Source organism: Carcharodon carcharias, chromosome 3 (genome assembly GCF_017639515.1).
Source record: "Carcharodon carcharias isolate sCarCar2 chromosome 3, sCarCar2.pri, whole genome shotgun sequence".
NCBI lineage: Eukaryota > Metazoa > Chordata > Chondrichthyes > Lamniformes > Lamnidae > Carcharodon > Carcharodon carcharias.
Window position 1 is genome coordinate 17,932,458 of NC_054469.1, and position 19,499 is coordinate 17,951,956.

The window sequence follows — 19,499 nt, forward strand, 5'->3', positions numbered from 1 at the left end:
CAGCATAGTCAGAGGTGCCAATCAACATCACTAAAACAGTTTATCTAATCACTAATACATTTGCTGCTTGTGGGAGCTTACTATGCATAAATTTGTAGCCGAGTTTCCTACATAGTAGCACGGACCACACTTCAGAAACAGTATTTCATTGGCTGTAAAGCGTTTTGAGACATCAGGTGGCTGAATGCCGTCTTTTGTGTTTTCTCATTGCTGTTTCTGGGGCCTTGCTCTGCACAAATTAGTTGCCAAGTTTCCTACATTACAGCAGTGACTACACTTCAAACAATACTTCATTGGCTATAAAACACTTTGGAATGTCCCGAGCTGGTAAATGGTGCTCCACAGATATAAGTTCTTTCTTTACTAATTCCAACAATTTACCAACAAGTTGAAGATGGAGTTGTGGCCATTATGTTAAATGAATTTATTAACTTTAATCATTGTTTTTCAGTCTTTGTAATTGTTATGGCAATCGCAGTTGGTAAAGCGGAGTTATTTAAAATTCCCAGAGAGAAACTTTAAACAACTGTCATAACCTATAATTTTAAGTGTTATGTTTGAGATGCGACTCTAATTTCAGGAATCAGACCACCAGTTCGCGAGGCTTTACATTGAACTAAATGAAACATTTTATTAATTTAAACAGGTTAAAATATATATACACATGGCTTCAAATTACTATTTTCATAACTTTTAACAAATTCCCAAACTAATCACCGTTAAGGCAACAGCAACCCCTAGACTTAACCAAACACCAGGCAAAGCATTTTCATCTTACAAATTCAAAATGAGGTTCTTTTCACTTTGGTTCCTGTAGAGCCAGTTGAAGGCTTGCAGCTGCCTTTTGATCTCACATTGCCTCTGCTCTGCACACCCAAAAACTGCTAAAGTTATACCTACCAGCACTGATTGAATGCAAATTCTCATTGTATCACCAGCCTCTTTGAACTCCGCCTTTTAACAATGAAACCTCTTTCATAGTACAAATTTTATTAGTAACATAAATATATTGCTTGGTAGCTGCTAGATAGGCGTTAGTTTTCATGCAACTTCTTGAATGCCTTATTCAAAAAATTCAAATGCACTCTACCTCTCTGTTTACGTCTCAAAACTAGTACATAAAGCACCCAGACTAGCTGCTGGCTTTAATCCAGTTAAGACACACCCACAGACTAAACCTCTATTTTAAGAAAAATATTTCCAAATTATTATATACATTAATAGCTTCATGACATCCCCCTCCTTATTGAAGCATGAACCATCATAGTTCTAAAAGACTGCTTCATTTTAATAACCCATCTCACACTATCTCCCACATTTTTTGCACTATCACATTACCAGATGCATGCATTAACATAATATATATACACAAGTCCTTGATATCAGCAGAAATCACTCTAGTTCAGTGTCCAGGTTTTTTTTTTAAATATCCCATTTTCCTTTAAGCTTCAAAATCTTGACAATGCACCTGCGAACAGATTTTCTCTTCCAGCAATATGTATAATACATAGATTAAATGGTTGTAATAATAGACTCCGTCTGAAAAGCCTCACACTTTTATCTTGAAATTTGTCCAAAAATTTCAAAGGTTATGGTCTGTATAAACAATTGTTTCTGATGAATTGTTTGCAATATAAACTTCAAAGTGCTGCAATGCTAACGCCAAACTCAAAGTCTCTTTCTCGATCGTTGAATACCTTCTTTGTTGAACATTAAGCTTCCCTGAAAAATACCCTATCGGTTTTCCAATTCCAGTATTTCATCTCATAACTGTACAGCCCCAATGCTTATATCGCTTGTGTCAACAGCCAATTTGAATTGTTTGGGATAATTAGGTACTGCCAGCACTGGGGTCATCGTTAATACAGTTTTCAAACTATCGAATGACTTCCGACACTCCTGTGTCCATTGAAACTTCTTTCTTGATAGTTCAATCAATGGAGCAACCACTTGGCTAAAATTTGGTGCAAATTTCCAGTTAAGCCCATTCGTGCCCAGAAATCTCAAAACTTCTCATTTTGTTGTAGGCACTGGGAAACTAATTCCACTAACTTCTTCGAGTTAAACATTTCAACTGATCAGCCCTGCATTCCTTCCTCCTGAACAATGTTACCAAATACAATGCCAGCTAATTGGACTTCAACACCACCTTCTTGCCTTTGATCTGCCTGCTTATCTTGTTTAATTTGTTCTTCCCTATGGACCTTTTATCTTGTTATAACACAATCAGGAAACAATCCAGGATGTTCCTTCTATAGCACTTCTGTTGAAAACACTTCTGCAGGCTGTTCAACTACCATAGGCATCACCCACATTTGCAATGCAGCTATATCATTACCCAGAATAAAATGGACCCTTGCAATGGGCAAGTTTTCCACCACTCCAACTATAACCTCACATATCTTCCATTTGCTCTTTAAATTTACCTTCCACAACGGAATACATTTAGCATCTCCATGAACCTCACATTATTACCACCTGCAACACTCCATCTGAACAAATATCACTATCCCACAACATTAAGGATTGACTAGCCCCTGTGTATCAAAGTTTTAACATCCTTACCTACTTCGCCCTGTACAGAGGGAAAGACTTTCCCTTCACATTAAAAATCCTTAAACATTTCTGCAACCTGCTCCTCAGAATTCTCGAGTAAACTGCGAACACATTCCCACTTCTTTACCTTTCAGTGATTCTTTCTGTTTCACCTGTACACAAACCATTGGTTTCTCCTGTGCTTTAACCTAGTACTTTTACTTCCAGAGCTTTTCTGTACCCCAACAATTCCTACAGATTTTTCCTACAATCTCCAACACACTGACTTTGTGTGCCCCACTTTATTACAATGAAAACACCTCAATTTTCAAATGTCACTTCTACCTTCAGCCCCTTTTTATTCTGAGAAAAAACTTCCTAGAAACTTCCAGCTACTCCTCTTCCCTGACTACCTGCCTTTCTTTCACCATCCCACTTTTTATCCTTGTCCAATTTGAAAACGTGATGAGAAAAGGTTTAGCTTAATGAACTAACTCATAATCATCAGCTATCTCTGCTGCTTGTCTTACAGAATTGACCCTCTGTTCCTCCCCATGAGTTCTCACTACTGAAGGGATTGAATCTTTAAATTCTTCCAAAAGAATTATTTCCCTGAGAGCTGCATAGGTTATATCTATTTTTAACACTTATATCCACCGGTCAAAATTACTTTGCTTTACTGTTTTGAACTCAATATAAGTTTGCCCAGGCTGTTGTCCCATATTCCTAAATTTCTGCCTGTATGCTTCTTGTCTATGACATCTTTTGGCTATCTCCATCTATCACTGGCCCTCTATCCAGCTCTACACACCCCCCTCCCCCTTCTTAAACCAGCTTATATTTCACTTTTCTATTTTTACTTAGTTCTGTTGAAGAGTCATACGGATTCGAAACGTTAACTGTGTTCCTCTCCGCAGATGCTGCCAGACCTGCTGAGCTTTTCCAGGTATTTTTGTTTTTGTTTTGGATTTCCAGCATCCGCAGTTTTTTGCTTTTATCAGATCAGCTGTGTTCTTCCTAAATGGTGGAGCAGTTTTGAGGGACCGTATGGCCTACTCCTCATAATTTATATGTTCTTGTGTGTTTTATATTAAGATAACTAAAGTCCCCCATTATAGCTATTCTATAATTCCTGCATCTCTCTAATTTCCTTGCAAATTTCTTCCTCTGCACCCTTCCCACTAGTTTGTGGCCTGTAGACAACACCGAGCATGTAATTGCATCTTTTGTTCCTTAGCCCCAGCCAAATAGATTCTGTCCTTGACCCTCACTGGGACATGCTCCCTCTCCAGCACTGCAATGTTCTCCTTAATCAATACTGCCTTTCCTATCTTTCCTGAACACCTTGTATCCAGGAATATTTAAGACCCAGTCCTGCCCTTCTTTGAGCCAGGTCTCTGTTACAGCCACAACATCATATTTCCACATGGCAATCTGCACCTGTAACTCCCCAATCTTATTTACCAAACTCCTGCATTCACACACATGCACACCAACCCTGATTTAGATCTCATTACTTTCACCATTACTCTGACCCCACCTACTAGCTTACTATTCCTTCCTCTAATGCTATCTATCTATCACTCCCAGTATTCGGTGTACCTTGGTATTCCTCCCTGATATGTCCTGGTTCCCACACCCCTGCCAAGTTAGTTTAAACCTTCCCCAGTAGCACTAGCACAACACCCGACAGGGAACTCAGTCCCAGCTGTCTTTAGGTGCGACCCCTTTGGCCTGTGCAGGTCCTAACTCCCTCAGAGCCAGTCCCAATGTCTCAAAAATCTAAAGCCCTCTTTCCTGCACCATCTTTCCAACCATACATTCATCTGGTGTATCCTCCTATTTCTATAGTCACTTGGGCGCGATGCTGGGAGTAATCCAGAGATTACTACTTTTGAAGTCCTGCTTGTTAATTTCCTACCTTCCTAATTTCAGACCACATCCCTCTTTCTGCCCACACCATTCGTACCCATGTGGACCATGACTGTTGGATGTTTACCCTTTCCCACCGCCCCGCCCCCCCCCCCCCCCCCCCCCCCCCCCCCCCCCCCCACCCACCCACCTCAGGGTGTTCCTCTCAGTGACATCCTTGACCCTGGCACCCATGCATTTTATGCAGATGTTCCTGGTCCGGAGAGTTTGGAAGGAGCCGGGTTGCGTGGGAGTCCATTGGTCAGAAGTCCCTCTCCAGTGAACACAAGTGGCAGAGGAGTGAGTGCAAGGATTCTCGTGGTCTCAGAGTTGATGTTAGGCACTCCCAGGCCGGGCACAGAGTTAAGCTCCCTCCAGCCTGCATCCCTCAACTGCACCCCTTAATTCCAGGCACAGAAAATTCACTGCACTCCCCACCCCACCCCCCAATCAATGACACCAATACCCACCAGATGCCCAGTGCTGTGTGTCAACTGATTTGAGGATGCCCAAACACATTTAATGAGGCACCCAACAGAGGGAGCTCCTGAGCTACATTTCACCTCCGGCCCAAGTAAATGAAAGGCTCAGCGATGAACCCACTGCAACATTCAGTTTCCCCCTCTGGAAAATGGAGCATTCCAGTGGCAGGATCTCCAATTGTAACCTGGTCGTTCCTACAGCATTTACAGTTTCAGGAAGTGTTCACTGTCGCTGAATATTTAATGAGAGAAAAACAGCTGAAGAAAAGAAAGCAAATCTCAGCTCAGAGGTGTCAGCTGGGGCTCGGTGTGCCGTCTCTCCTCTGAATCTCACAATTGTGAGTTCGAGTCCAAATTCAGAGATTGAAGTGCACAGTCCAGGCTGAGGGAGCAATAAATACGCTGTTTGTGATGCTGTCCTTTTGTTGAGACGTTAAACTGAGGCCATGTCTGCCCCCTCTGGTGAGTGCAGGATGGTGCTCTTTCTAAGCCTGAGCTCCGTCCCATGCTCTTCACCAATATTTATTTCTCCAACAACATTACTTAAAATAACAAGTGATCTGGTCATTATTGCACAGCTGTTTGTGGGAGTTTGCAGTGCAGAAAGTGACTGCCACCTTTCCATTATTACAGTAACTACATGTCAAAAAGTTATTCATGCTTTGGGTCATTCTGAGATTGTGAAAAGTGCTATATGAAGGTAATCGGGGTCCACTGGTTGGGGTCATGCCTAGCACAAGGGAAGAGGGCTAGAACCATTTATGGGATGTGGGCGTTACTGGCTAGGCCAGCATTTATTGCCCATCCCTAGTTGCCCTTGAGAAGGTGGTGATGAGCTGCCTTCTTGAACCGCTGCAGTCCATGTGGTGTGGGCGCACCCACAGTGCCGTTAGGGAGGGAGTTCCAGGATTTGCCAGGAGGTCAATCACCTCAGTCCCAGGACATCGCTGCAGGGGTTCCTCAGGGTAGTGTCCTAGGAGGCTCAACCATCTTCAGCTGCTTTACTGACCATCCCCCCCATCATAAGGTCGGGATTGGGAATCTTCACTGATAATTGGTTCCGTTAGGCTGGCAGCCTCTCCGCGCGGCTGGTGGGGGGGGGTGGTGGGGTAGATTACTCCAATGTTACAAAATGCGCAGCAGGCCCTTTAACTGGGACTTAACAGCTACTTGCCTCCTCGGAGCAGCAACCGATCAGCCTCGCAACATGCAACAGAGAACCCTCCCCGGCGTTAGGATTGCATCAGCCAGCCCTCCTGATGCCGCTGTCGCCTGTTACCAGCCCCCTCCCTCCACCTCCCAGCCCACCAAACGGAGGCCAGTGAAATTCTGCCCTGAGTCTACCACACACTGCGAGGCAGCCTAGATAGGGCCAAGAATGATTGGCTGATTCTCCTCCCACACGGATGTTCATGAACCATTTGGGATTCGTGGTCATTAGCAGATTCATTGACTTCAATCTGACCCCTTGCGCTCCTCCAATTCTGGCCCCTTGGGTGTCCCTGATTTTCATCACCCTTCAGCTGCCTGAACCCCGGAGTTCCTCCCTTAAACCTCTCCACTTTAAAACGCTTCATCAAGCCCTACCTCTTCGAGGACATGCACTGCATCTCCTTCATGTGGCTCAGAATCAAACTCTGTCCAGAAGGCAATGCCGTCAAGCCGCTTGGGATGTGTTTAATACGTCAAAGGTGCCATAAAAATGCAAGTTGTTGTTGTTTGCTGTTGGACTTTGGCTGATATGGGTTAATCTATAGCTGAAATCCATTGGCTGGGCAAAGAATAGCCATTGGAAGTAAATCAGTCGTAAAACGTCCACTCATTTATGAACAAGATTCAGTTTCTATTTCTTCAGGAGTTCAGTGTTTCTAGATTATTGGGCCTAGTTTAATTCAGACGAGAACATTTAGTGCCATCGCCTCCAAAGTACAAATTTGCATCTGGGTGTGGAACAGCTGTGAGTGACGAGGCTGCAGATAGGAACATAGGGCTTCGGAACCGGAATAGGCCATTCAGCCCTTCCAGGGCAGGCAGTGGTGAAGTGGTATTGCCACTGGACTGATATTCCAGAGACCCAGGGTAGTTCTCTGGGGACCCGGGTTCGAATCCCGCCACAGCAGATGGTGGAATTTGAATTCAATAAAAATCTGGAATTAAAAGTCTAATAGTGACCATGAAATCATTGTCGATTGTTGTAAAAACCCATCTGGTTCACTAAAGCCCTTTAGGGAAGGAAATCTGCCGTCCTTACCTGGTCTGGCCTACGTGTGACTCCAGACCCACAGCAATGTGTTTGACTCTTAAATGCCCTCTGGACAAGGGCAATTAGGGATGGGCAATAAATGTTGGCCTAGCCAGTGACACCCACATGAACGAATAAAAAAAGAGACTGCTCCGTCATTCAATAAGATCATGGCTGAACTGGTTGTTCTTAACTCCGCTTTGCCATCTGCCCCCTCATGACCCTTGACTCCCTTGTCCATCAAAAATCTGTCTAACTCGGGCTTGAATAAATTCAATGACCCAGCCTCCACTGCTTTCTGGGGAAGAGAATTCCACATTCAACAAATCTTTGAGAGAAAACAATTCTCCTTATCTCCATCTTAAGTGGTAGACCTCTTACTCTTAAACCATGTACCTTAGTTCTCGTCTCTCCCACAAAAGGGAAACATCCTCCCAGTATCCACCCTATCAAATCTCCTCAGGACCTTAGATGTTTCAGTAGGATCACCTCTCATTCTTCTAAAGTCCAATGGCTATGTCCCAAACTGTTCAACCTTTCCTCATAAAATGATCCCGTCATCCCAGAAATGAGTTGAATGAACCTTCTCTGAACTGCTTCTAAAGTAATTATATTCTTTTTCAAATAGGGAGGCCAAAGCTACAATATGGACAAGATACTGGCCTTCAGATTCTGGATAAGAGGTCTTTTGGTCCAATGGGTAGTGTCCTCACCTCTCAGCCGTTAGCTCCAGGATTGAGTCCCACCTGAGGACTTGATGGCTACGGTAGGTTTTTTTAACCTTTATTAATTCACGGGATGTGGGCTTCGCTGGCTGGGCCAGCATTTATTGCCCATCCCTAGTTGCCCTTGAGAAGGTGGTGGTGAGCTGCTTTCTTGAACCGCTGCAGTCCACGTGGTATAGGTACATCCACAGTGCTGTTAGGGAGGGAGTTCCAGGATTTTGACCCAGCGACAGTGAAGGAACGGCGATATATTTCCAAGTCAGGATGGTGTGTGTCTTGGAGGGGAACTTCCAGGTGGTTGTTTTCCCATCTATCTGCTGCCCTTGTCCTTCTAGATGGTAGTGATCGTGGGTTTGGAAGGTGCTGTCTAAGGAGCCTTGGTGAATTCCTGCAGCACATCTTGTAAATGGTACACACTGCTGCTACTGTGCGCTGGTGGTGGAGGGAGTGAATGTTTGTGGATGTGGTGCCAATCAATTGGGCAGCTTTGTCCTAGATGGTGTCAAGCTTCTTGAGTGTTGTGGGAGCTGCACTCATCTAAGCAAGTGGGGAGTATTCCATCACACTCCTGACTTGTGCCTTGTAGAGTTGGTGGACAGGCTTTGGGAAGTCAGAAGGTGAGTTACTCATCACACAATTCCTAGCCTTTACCCTGCTCTAGTAGCCACATTATTTATATGGCTAGTCCAGTTCAGTTTCTGGTCAATGGTAACCCCCAGGATGTTTATAGTGGGGGATTCAACTACGGTAATGCCATTGAAAATGAAGGGGCGATGGTTAGATTCTCTCTTGTTGGAAATGGCCTTTGCCTGTCACTTGTGTGGTGCAAATGCTACTTGCCACTTGTCAGTCCAAGCCTGGATATTGTCCAGGTCTTGCTGCATTTGGACATGGACTGCTTCAGTATCTGAGGAGTCGCGAATGGTACTGAACATTGTGCAATCATCAGCAAACATCCCCACTTCTGACCTTATGATGGAAGGAAGGTCATAGCTGAAGATGGTTGGGCCTAGGACACTCCCCTGAGGAACTCCTTCAGTGATGTTCAGGAGCTGAGATGATTGACCTCCAACAACCACAACCATCTTCCTTTGTGCTAGGTATGACTCCAACCAGTGGAGAATTTTCCCTCTGATTCCTATTGATTCAAGTTTTGCTAGGCTCCTTGATGCCACACTCGGTCAAATGTGGCCTTGATGTTAAGGGAAGTCACACTCACCTCACCTCTGGAGTTCAGCTTTTTTGTCCGTGTTTGAACCAAGGCTGTAATGAGGTCAGGAGCGGAGTGGCCCTAGTGGAACCCAAACTGAGCATCAGTGAGCAGATTATTGCTAAGCAAGTGCCTCTTGATAGCACTGTTGATGACACCTTCCACCACTTTACTGATGATCGAGGGTAGACTGTTGGGGCAGTAATTGACCAGGTTGGATTTGTCCTGCTTCTTGTGTCCAGGACATACCTGGGCAATTTTCCACATAGCCAGGTGGATACCAGTGTTGTAGCTGCACTGGAACAGCTTGGCTAGGGGCGCAGCAAGTTCTAGAGCACAAGTCTTCAGTACTATTGCTGGAATATTGTCAGGGCCCATAGCCTTTGCAGTGTCCAGTGCCTTCAGCTGTTTCTTGATATCACGTGGAGTGAATCGAATTGGCTGAAGACTGGCACCTGTGATGCTGGGGACCTCCGGAGGAGGCCGAGATGGATCATCCACTTGACACTTCTGGCTGAAGATTGTAGCAAATGCTTTAGCCTTATCTTTCGCACTGATGTGCTGGGCTCCTCCATCATTGAGGCTGGGGATATTGTGGAACCACCTCCTCCAGTGAGTTGTTTAATTGTCCACCACCATTCACGATTGGATGTGGCAGAACTGCAGAGCTTAGATCTGATCCGTTGGTCGTGGGATCGCTTAGTCCTATCTATCACTTGCTGCTTATGCTGTTTGGCATACAAGTAGTCCTGTGTTATAGCTTCACCAGGTTGACACTTCATTTTTAGGTATGCCTGGTGCTGCTCCTGGCATGCCCTCCTGCACTCTGCATTGAACCAGGGTTGATCCCCTGGCTTGATGGTAATGGTAGAGTGGGGGATATGCCGGGCCATGAGGTTACATATTGTGTTTGAGTACAATTCTGCTGCTGCTGATGGCCCACAGCACCTCATGTATGCCTGGTCTTGAGTTGCTAGATCTGTTTGAAATCTATCCCATTTAGCACGGTGGTGGTGCCACACAACACAATGGAGGGTATCCTCAATGTGAAGGTGGGACTTCATCTCCACAATGACTGTGCGGTGGTCACTCCTACCGATACTGTCATGGACAGATGCATCTGTGGCAGGCAGGTTGGTGAGGATGAGGTCAAGTGTGTTTTTCCCTCTTGTTGGTTCCCTCACCACCTACCTCAGACCCAGTCTAGAAGCTATGTCCTTTAGGACTCAGCCAGCTCGGTCAGTAGCGGTGCTACCGAGCCACTCTTGGTGATGGATGTTGAAGTCCCCCACCCAGAGTACATTCTGTGCCCTTGCCACCCTTGGTGCTTCCTCCAAGTGGCGTTCAACCTGGAGGAGCACTGAGGGAGGGTGGTACGTGGTCATCAGCAGGAGGTTTCCTTGCCCATGTTTGACCTGATGCCATGAGACTCCGTGGGGTCCAGAGTCGATGTTGAGGACTCCCAGGACAACTCCCTCCTGACTGTATACCACTGTGCCAGCACCTCTGCTGGGTCTGTCCTGCCGGTGGGACAGGACATACCCAGGGATGGCGATGCTGATGTCTGGGACATTATCTGTCAGATATTATTCTTTGAGGATGACCATGTCAGGCTGTTGCTTGACTAGTAACTTGGCAGTTAAGAGTCAACCACATTGCTGTGGGTCCAGAGTCACATTAGACCAGACCAGGTAAGGATGGCAGATTTCCTTCACTAAAGGACATTAGTGCACCAGATGGGAAGTCAAAGGGACAGACCGGAAAAGTGGGGTTCAGGTCACAATCAGTACAACCACAATATTATTGAATAGTGGAGAAGGCTTGGTGGGCTGAATGGCTGACTCTGCTCCTGTTTCCTATGATCTTAGGTGCAAAAAAGCTTTACAGGGATGATACCAAACTGAACGGTTATGACTATCAGGAAAGGATGAGGGCTGACATAATGGAGGCCTTCAAGAATTACGGAAGGGTTTGATAGGATAGACCAACAACAACTTGCATTTATGTAGCACCTTCAGTGCAATAAAACTCTCCAAAGTTCTTCGCAGGACAATTATACAATATGACACCGAGCTACATAAGGAAATACTTGGTCAGGTGCCCAAAAGTTTTTTTTTAAAGAAAGGTTTTAATGTCTGTCTTAAAGGAGGAAAGTGAGGGAGAACACTGGGGAGGTTTAGAGAGGGAATTCCAGATCTTGGAGCCCAGGCTACCGAAGGTGGTGTGATTAAAAATTGGAGGTGCTCAATAATAAGTTAATAATAAGACATAGGAGCAGAAATTAGGCCATTCGGCCCATCGAGTCTGCTCCGCCATTCAATCATGGCTGATAAGTTTCTCAACCTCATTCTCCCGCCTTCTCCCCGTAACCTTTGAACCCCTTACCAATCAAGAACCTATCTATCTCGGTCTTAAATACACTCAATGACCTGGCCTCCACAGCCTTCTGTGGCAATGAATTCCATAGATTCACCACTCTCTGGCTAAAGAAGTTTCTCCTCATCTCTGTTCTAAAAGGTCTTCCCTTTACTCTGAGGCTGTGACCTCGGGTCCTAGTCTCTCCTACTAATGGAAACATCTTCCCCACGTCCACTCTATCCAGGCCTTTCAGTATCCTGTAAGTTTCAATCAGATCCCCTCCTCATCCTTCTAAACTCCATCGAGTATAGACCCAGAGTCCTCAAATGTTCCTCATATGTTAAGAGGCCAGAATTAGAGGATTGTGGGGCTGGGGCAGATTACAGAGTTAGGGAGGGGCAAGGCCATGGAGGGATTTGAAAGGAAGGATGAGAATTTTAAGATCGAGATGTTTCCTGAGCAGGAGCCACTGCAGGTCAGCAAGCACAGGGGTGATAGGGGTGTGAGTCAGGACATGGGCCACAGAGTTTTGGATGGCCTTAAGTTTACAGTGGGTAGAATCTGGGAGGACAGCCAGGAATGGGTTGGAGTAGTCGAGACTAGAGGAAGAGAAGATGTTTCCACTTGTCAGGAGAGTCCAAAACTAGGGATCATAAATACAAGATAGTCACTTAAAAATCTGACGGGGATTTCATGAGATACTATTTTACAGAGAGAGAGGTTACAATGTGGAACATGCTGCCAAATGGAGTGGCTGAGGTGAAGAGCACAAGGGGAAATATATACATGAGAGAAAGGAACAGGATACTTTGGGGTGTGTTGAAGTAAGGGTGTGAGGGAACTCGTGTGGAACATAAACAACAGTACAGACAGTTGGACAGAATTCTGTAAATCCCTCAAAACTCAAGGGACTCCCTGACACTAGTGATAGCCCCATAACTTCCATATCTGCAGCCACCCTGACTTGGAAATATATCGCCGTTCCTCCACTGTCGCTGGGTCAAAATCCTGGAACTCCCTCCCTAACAGCACTATGGGTGTACCTACACCACATGGGCTGCAGCGGTTCAAGAAGGCAGCTCACCACCTCCTCCTCAAGGGCAGTTAGGAATGGGCAATAAATGCTGGCCCAGTCAGCGATGCTTGTGTCCTGTGAAAGAATAAAAAAAATTATTCCTGTACTGTCTCCAGAGCGTGGGCCTGATATCAAGGTGCAGCCCGACCAGAACATTATATAACTTGATCAGGACCTCCCTTAGCTTGTACTCTAGTGTCTTGGCTGTTAACTTTTATTGACTTTTTTGTTTGTTACTCAACACGAATTGAGCACGTCTCATCTACAAAGATTCACAAGTTTCATTCAGCCTCATACTTCGCTATTGCTAGATGTGGTATATCAAAGAGTAGTGACCGGGTAAGAGAGGAAGGTTTTAATGTGGGAAATGATAATCAGATTATGACAGGGAGGGACAGTGAGTACAAGTCTAAGAGTAAGCCAACAGATAAGGCTAGGGGTCACAAAAATAATAAAAAGACAAAACTTAAGGCTCCGAATCTGAATGTGCATAGTATTCGAAACAAAACAGGTGAACTGATAGAGATAAGTAAGTGTGATCTAAAAGCCATTACAGAAACATGGCTACAGGATGGGATAGATTGGGGCCTGAACATTGAAGGGTATGAGACTTTTAGGAAGGATAGGAAGTTAGCAAAAGGTGGAGGGGTGGCTCTGTTAATTAAAGATGACGTCAACACAATAGAGAGGGATGGCCTACATACAGGAATCCAGGATGTATAAGCAGTTTGGGTAGAGATGAGGAATGATAAAGGCAAGAAGTTGCCTGTGGGAGTGGTTCACAGGCCCCCTAACAGTAATCACATGGTTGGACAGGGTCATTGGCAGTCCCTCAGAATCGAGGATGACGTCCATCAGGCTTGAGATGACTGAAGGGCCCAACTCCAGATCTACACGTTCTTCCGTAGTGGGCACTTTGCTGCTCAGGGAAGCGGAAATCGCAGCTCCGGACTGGCTCACTTCTCCTTCCTCTCCCGCAGCCATTCAGCCTCGCTGTCGAGTCACTGAGCCTCCAAGTGGCTTGCGCCTTGATGGACCGGTGGTGCCACGCTGAGCGATCGGCAGCATTCTCCTCCCAGTCAGTGGTGTAAATGCCTCCGTGCTTTAGGGCGACCTTGAGTGTATCCTTATACCTTTTCCTTTGGCCGTCCTTTGAGTGTTGGCCAACAGAGAACTGTGAGAAGAGAACTTGCCGAGGGAGGCGTTTCTCAGGCATCCGGACGCGATGGCCCATCCATTGGAGCTGGTTCCGCAGGAGCTATGCTTCAATGCTGGTAGACACAGCTTCATTGAGGATGCTTGCATTAGTCCGGTGGTCCTCCCATTTCATCCCCGGGATTCGGCACTGATGGAAGCTGTCAAGGATCTTAATGTGGTGTCGGTAGGCAGTCCATGTTTCACTGCAGAAGAGGAGGATGGTCAACACAACAGCCTTATAAACCAGAGCCTTTGTTGACTTGCAAAGGCCTCTGTTGTCAAAGACACGTTGGCGCAGCTTGAAGGCAGCAGCGCTAGCACAGTTGACTTTGTGTTGGATTCTTTCTCTTGGGAGAGATGGCTGTCGAGATAAAGGAAGAGCTGCACATACTCCAGAGCCACCCCATGTATGCGGATGCGTGGGGGATGCTCGACTGGCCCGGAGAAGGTTGATGAATGACCTTCATCTTGCCGATGCTTAAGAACAGGCCCAGCTTCTTATACAAGGTGTTGAAGAGGTCAAGTGTCCTTTGCATGTCCTGTACAAGGTGAGCCATCACGCAGCAGTCATCTGCAAACTGAAGGTCGTGGATGTCCATGATGCTGAGATTTGTTTTTGCCCGGAAGCGACCAAGGTTGAAGAGCTTCCTATCCAGACGATACTGAATGCTGACACCAGGTGGTAGCTCATCTTGGATGAGGTGGACGATGACAGTCTGGTAAATGGTGAACATGGTGGGGGCGATCACACAATCTTATTTGACCCTGGTCTGGATGTGAAAGGTGTCAGTTTCAGATCCTCCACTCAGGACGGCGGCGGCCATGTTGTCATTCAGGAGCCCCAGGATGGTGAAAAACTTCAACAGGCGACCAAAGCGCTGGAAGACGATCCATAGAGCTTCACGATTTAAGAATCAAACAACTTGGTCAGCTCGATGAAGGCGAGGAACAATTCTTGATTTTGCTCCCGACATTGTTCCTGGATCTGCCTAGCCACGAAGACCATGTCCGCAGTACCCCGGGACGTTCGGGATCCACACTGAGTTTCTGGGAGGATCTCTTCAGTGACCGGACGAGGGCGGTTCAGGTGGATGCGGTCAGGATCTTACCCGCGATGGACAGGAGGGAAATCCCCCTGTAGTTTTCTCTATCAGATTTGTCCCCCTCCTTGTGGACAGTAATGATGGTCACGTTCTTGCAATCCAGGGCAATGTCCTCTTCATTCCAGAGGCAGAGGATGAACTGGTGGAGTCGTGACATGAGCTGATGGCTGCCGGCATGGTAGTCCTCTGTGGGCGAGGCATACCGCCTGGCCCACAAGCCTTGTTGGTTTTCATCTGTTGGATGACCAGCTTACACTCATCGATGGCTGGCAGATCGTTGAGGGAAGGGTGTTGTGGGATGGCTTGGAGGATCTCCTCCAATACAGTGAAGTCCTGATTGAGGAGAAGTTTGAAGTGCTCCCCCCAATGCTGATGGATGGTGTTGTTGTCCTTGAGGAGCCGGGAGCCATCCTGTGATCGGAGAGGGTTTTGTCCTGTCAAGCGGCGTCCACAGATTGTCTTGGTGGCCTGGAAGAAATTCCACATGTCGTGCTGGTCGGGTGTAGGCCTGAATCTCATGCGCCTTCTCCGCCCACCAATTATTCTCCATTATGTCTTTAATGTGGTGCTGGACCTCAGACTTCAGTTGGTGGTAGACTGCTGTCATTCGCTGGGTACGTAGGCAACTTTGCCAGGCGATGAAGGCTGTTCGCTTCCGCCCAAGGAGATTGTGGATCACAGTGTCATTGGCATCAAACCAGTCCTAGCTCCATCACAGTGCACCATAGTCTGTGCGCAGGTGTCTAGGACAGTGGACCTGAGTTGCTCCCACTTTGCCCAGATGGAAATGGCAACAATGCTGGGCACAATCTCTCCGGTGCACTCTGCAACTGGGCCTGGAGCTCTTCCCGCAGTCCAGGGCCCTTCAATGCTGCAACATTCGGCTTTCCCCGGGAGGCCTTTTGATTCCTCTGGCGTCTTGGCGCTAGGCAGATGTTCATTACCGAGAGCACGAGTCAATGGTCCATCCAGCAATATTCAGAACCTTTCATGGCCCTCGTGACAAGCACATCCCTCAGGTCTCTGCCTCGGACAATGATGTAACCCAGGAGGTGCCAGTGCCCCGACCTCCAGTGCCTCCTTGTGGTCGTGGGCTGGTTCTTCTGGTGGGAGACTGTGTTCGTCACAATCAGACCGTAGTGGGCATATTTGGTCAAGAGTGAGACGCCGTTGGCAATGGCCTTCCCCACGCCATTCTTGCAAATAGTCCCACTCCAGATTTCATGGTCACGTTTCGGTTCAGGCATTAGAGTCACCCAGGAGCATGACCTCATTGTTCCTGGGGATGGAAGCAAGGAGGCCATCGAGATCGGATTCGAACCTCTCCTTGGCTGGGCCAGCACTTATTGCCCATCCCTAACTGCCCTTGAGAAGGTGGTGGGGGTGATCTACCTTCTTGAACCGCTGCAGTCCATGTGGTGTAGGTACACCCACAGTGCTGTTAGGGAGGGAGTTCCAGGATTTTGACCCAGCGACAGTGAAGGAACGGTGATATATTTCCAAGTTAGGGTGGTGAGCGACTTGGAGGGGAACTTCCAGGTGGTGGTGTTCCCATCTATCTGCTGCCCTTGTCCTTCTAGATGGTAGCGGTTGTGGGTTTGGAAGGTGCTGTCTAAGGAGCCTTGGTGAATTCCTGCAGTGCATCTTGTAGATGGTACACACTGCTGCTACTGCGTGTTGATGGTGGAGGGAGTGAATGTTTGTGGATGCGGTACCAATCAAGTGGGCTGCTTTGTCCTGGATGGTGTCAAGCTTCTTGGGTGTTGTGGGAGATGCGCTCATCCAGGCAAGTGGGAAGTATTCCATCACACTCCTGACTTGTGCCTTTTAGATGGTGGACAGGCTTTGGGGAGTCAGGGGGTGAGTTACTTGCCGCAGGACTCCTAGCCTCTGACCTGCTTTTGTTGCCACATTATTTATATGGCTAGTCCAATTCGGTTTCTGGTCAATGGTAACCCCCAGGTTGTGATAGTGGGGTATTCAGCAATGTTAATGCCATTGAGTATGAAGGTGCGATGGTAATATTCTCTCTTGTTGGAGGTGGTCAATACCTGACACTTGTGGGGCGTGAATGTTACTTGTCACTTGTCAGCCCAAGCCTAGATATTGTCCAGGTCTTGCTGCATTTGGACATGGACTGCTACAGTATCTGAGGAGTTGCGAATGGTGCTGAACATTGTGCAGTCATCAGCGAACATCCCCACTTCTTGATGAAGCCGCTGAAGATGGTTGGGCTGAGGACACTATCCTGAGGAACAACTGCAGTGATGAGCTGAGATGACTGATCTCCAAAAACCACAACCACTTTCTTAGTGCTAGGTATGACTCCAACCAGTGGATATTTTCCCCCTGATTCCCATTGACTCCAGTTTTGCTAGGGCTCCTTGATGCCACACTCGGTCAAGTGCTGCCTTGATGTCAAGGGCAGTCACTCTCACCTCACCTCGGGAGTTCAGCTCTTTTGTCCATGTTTGAACGAAGGCTGTAATGAGAGCAGGAGCTGAGTGACCCTGGCGGAACCCAAACTGGGCATCAGTGAGCTGATTATTGCTCCGCAACTGCGACTTAATAGCAGTGTAGATGACCCCTTCCATTACTTTACTGATGATGGAGAGTAGACTAAAACAAAAACAAAAATACCTGGAAAAACTCAGCAGGTCTGGCAGCATCGGCGGAGAGGAACATAGTTAATGTTTCGAGTCTGAATGATTCTTCAACAGAACTAAATAAAAATAGAAGAGAGGTGAAATATAAGCTGGTTTAAGGGGGGGTGGTGGGACAAATAGAGCTGGATAGAGGGCCATTGATAGGTGGAGATAATCAAAAGATGTCACAATCAAAAGGACAAAGAGGTGTTGAAGGTGGTGATATTATCTAAGGAATGTGCTAATTAAGGGTAGAGAGCAGGACAAGCAAGGTACAGGGGTTGGGGTGGGGTGAAGGTATCAAAAACGGCTAAAAGGTAGAGATAAAACAATGGATGGAAATACATTTAAAAATAATGGAAATAGGTGAGAAAAGAAAAATCTATATAAATTATTGGAAAAAAAAGTGGAGGGGGAGGGGGAAATCGGAAAGGGGGTGGGGATGGAGGAGAGAGTTCATGATCTAAAATTGTTGAACTCAATATTCAGTCCAGAAGGCTGTAAAGTGCCTAGTCGGAAGGTGAGGTGCTGTTCCTCCAGTTTGCCTTGAGCTTCACTGGAACAGCCAAGGACAGATATGTGGGCATGAGAGCAGGGTGGAGTGTTGAAATGGCAAGTGACAGGGAGGTGTGGGTAATGCTTGCGGAGAGACCGAAGGTGTTCTGCAAAGCGGTCACCTAGTCTGCGTTTGGTTTCTCCAATGTAGAGGAGACCGCATTGGGAGCAACGAATGCAGTAGACTAAATGACTAAATTGAGGGAAGAGCAAGTGAAATGCTGCTTCACTTGAAAGGAGTGTTTGGGCCCTTGGAAAGTGGGGAGAGGGGAAGTAAAGGGGCAGGTGTTGCACCTTATGCGGTTGCATGGGAAGGTGCCATGGGAGGGGGTTGAGGTGTAGGGGGTGATGGAGGAGTGGACCAGTGTGTCCCGGAGGGAACGATCGAGTATACTGATGGGGCAGTAATTGGCTGGGTTGGATTTGTCCTGCTTTTTATGTACAGGACATACCTGGGCAATTTTCCACATAGCTGGGTAGATACCAGTGTTGTAGCTGTACTGGAACAGCTTGGTTAGGGGCGCAGCAAGTTCTGGAGCACATGTCTTTACTACTATTGCCGGAATATTGTCAGGCCCCATAGACTTTGCAAGATCCAGTACCTTAAATCATTTCTTGATATTACGTGGACTGGCATCTGTGATGCTGGAGGAGGCCAAGATGGATCATCCACTCAGCACTTCTGGCTGAAGATTGTAGCAAATGCTTCAGCCTTATCTTTTGCGCTGATGTGCTGGGCTCCTCCATCATTGAGGATGGGGATATTGTGGAATCTCCTCCTCCAGTGAGTTGTTTAATTGCACACCAACATTCACATCTGGATGTGGCAGAAATGCAGAACTTAGATCTGATCCGTTGGTTGTGGGATCGCTTAGCTCTGTCTATCACTTGCTGCTTAAGCTCTTTGACACCCAAGTAGTCCTGTGTTGTTGCTTCACCAGATTGACACCACATTTTTAGGTATGCCTGGTGCTGCTCCTGGCATGCCCTCCTGCACTCTTCATTGAACCAGGGTTGATCCTCCGGCTTGATGGTAATGGTAGAGTGGGGGATATACCGAGCCATGAGGTTACAGATTGTGTTCGACTACAATTCTGCTGCTGCTGATGGCCCACAGCACCTCATGGATGCCCAGCCTTGAGTTGCTAAATCTGTCCGAAATTTATCCCATTTAACACAGTGATAGTGCCACACAACATGGTGCACGGTATCCTCAATGTGAAGGTGGGACTTTGCCTCCACAACAACTGTGCAGTGGTCACTCCTACTGACACTATCATAGACAGATGCATCTGCGGCAGGCAGGTTGGTGAGGATGAGGTCAAGTATGTTTTTCTCCTCTTGGTTCCCTCACCAGCTGCCCATACCCAGTCTAGCAGCCAAGTCCTTTAGGAATCAGCCAGCTCGGTCAGTGGTGTTGCTACTGAGCCGCTCTTGGCGATGGACATTGAAGTCCCACAG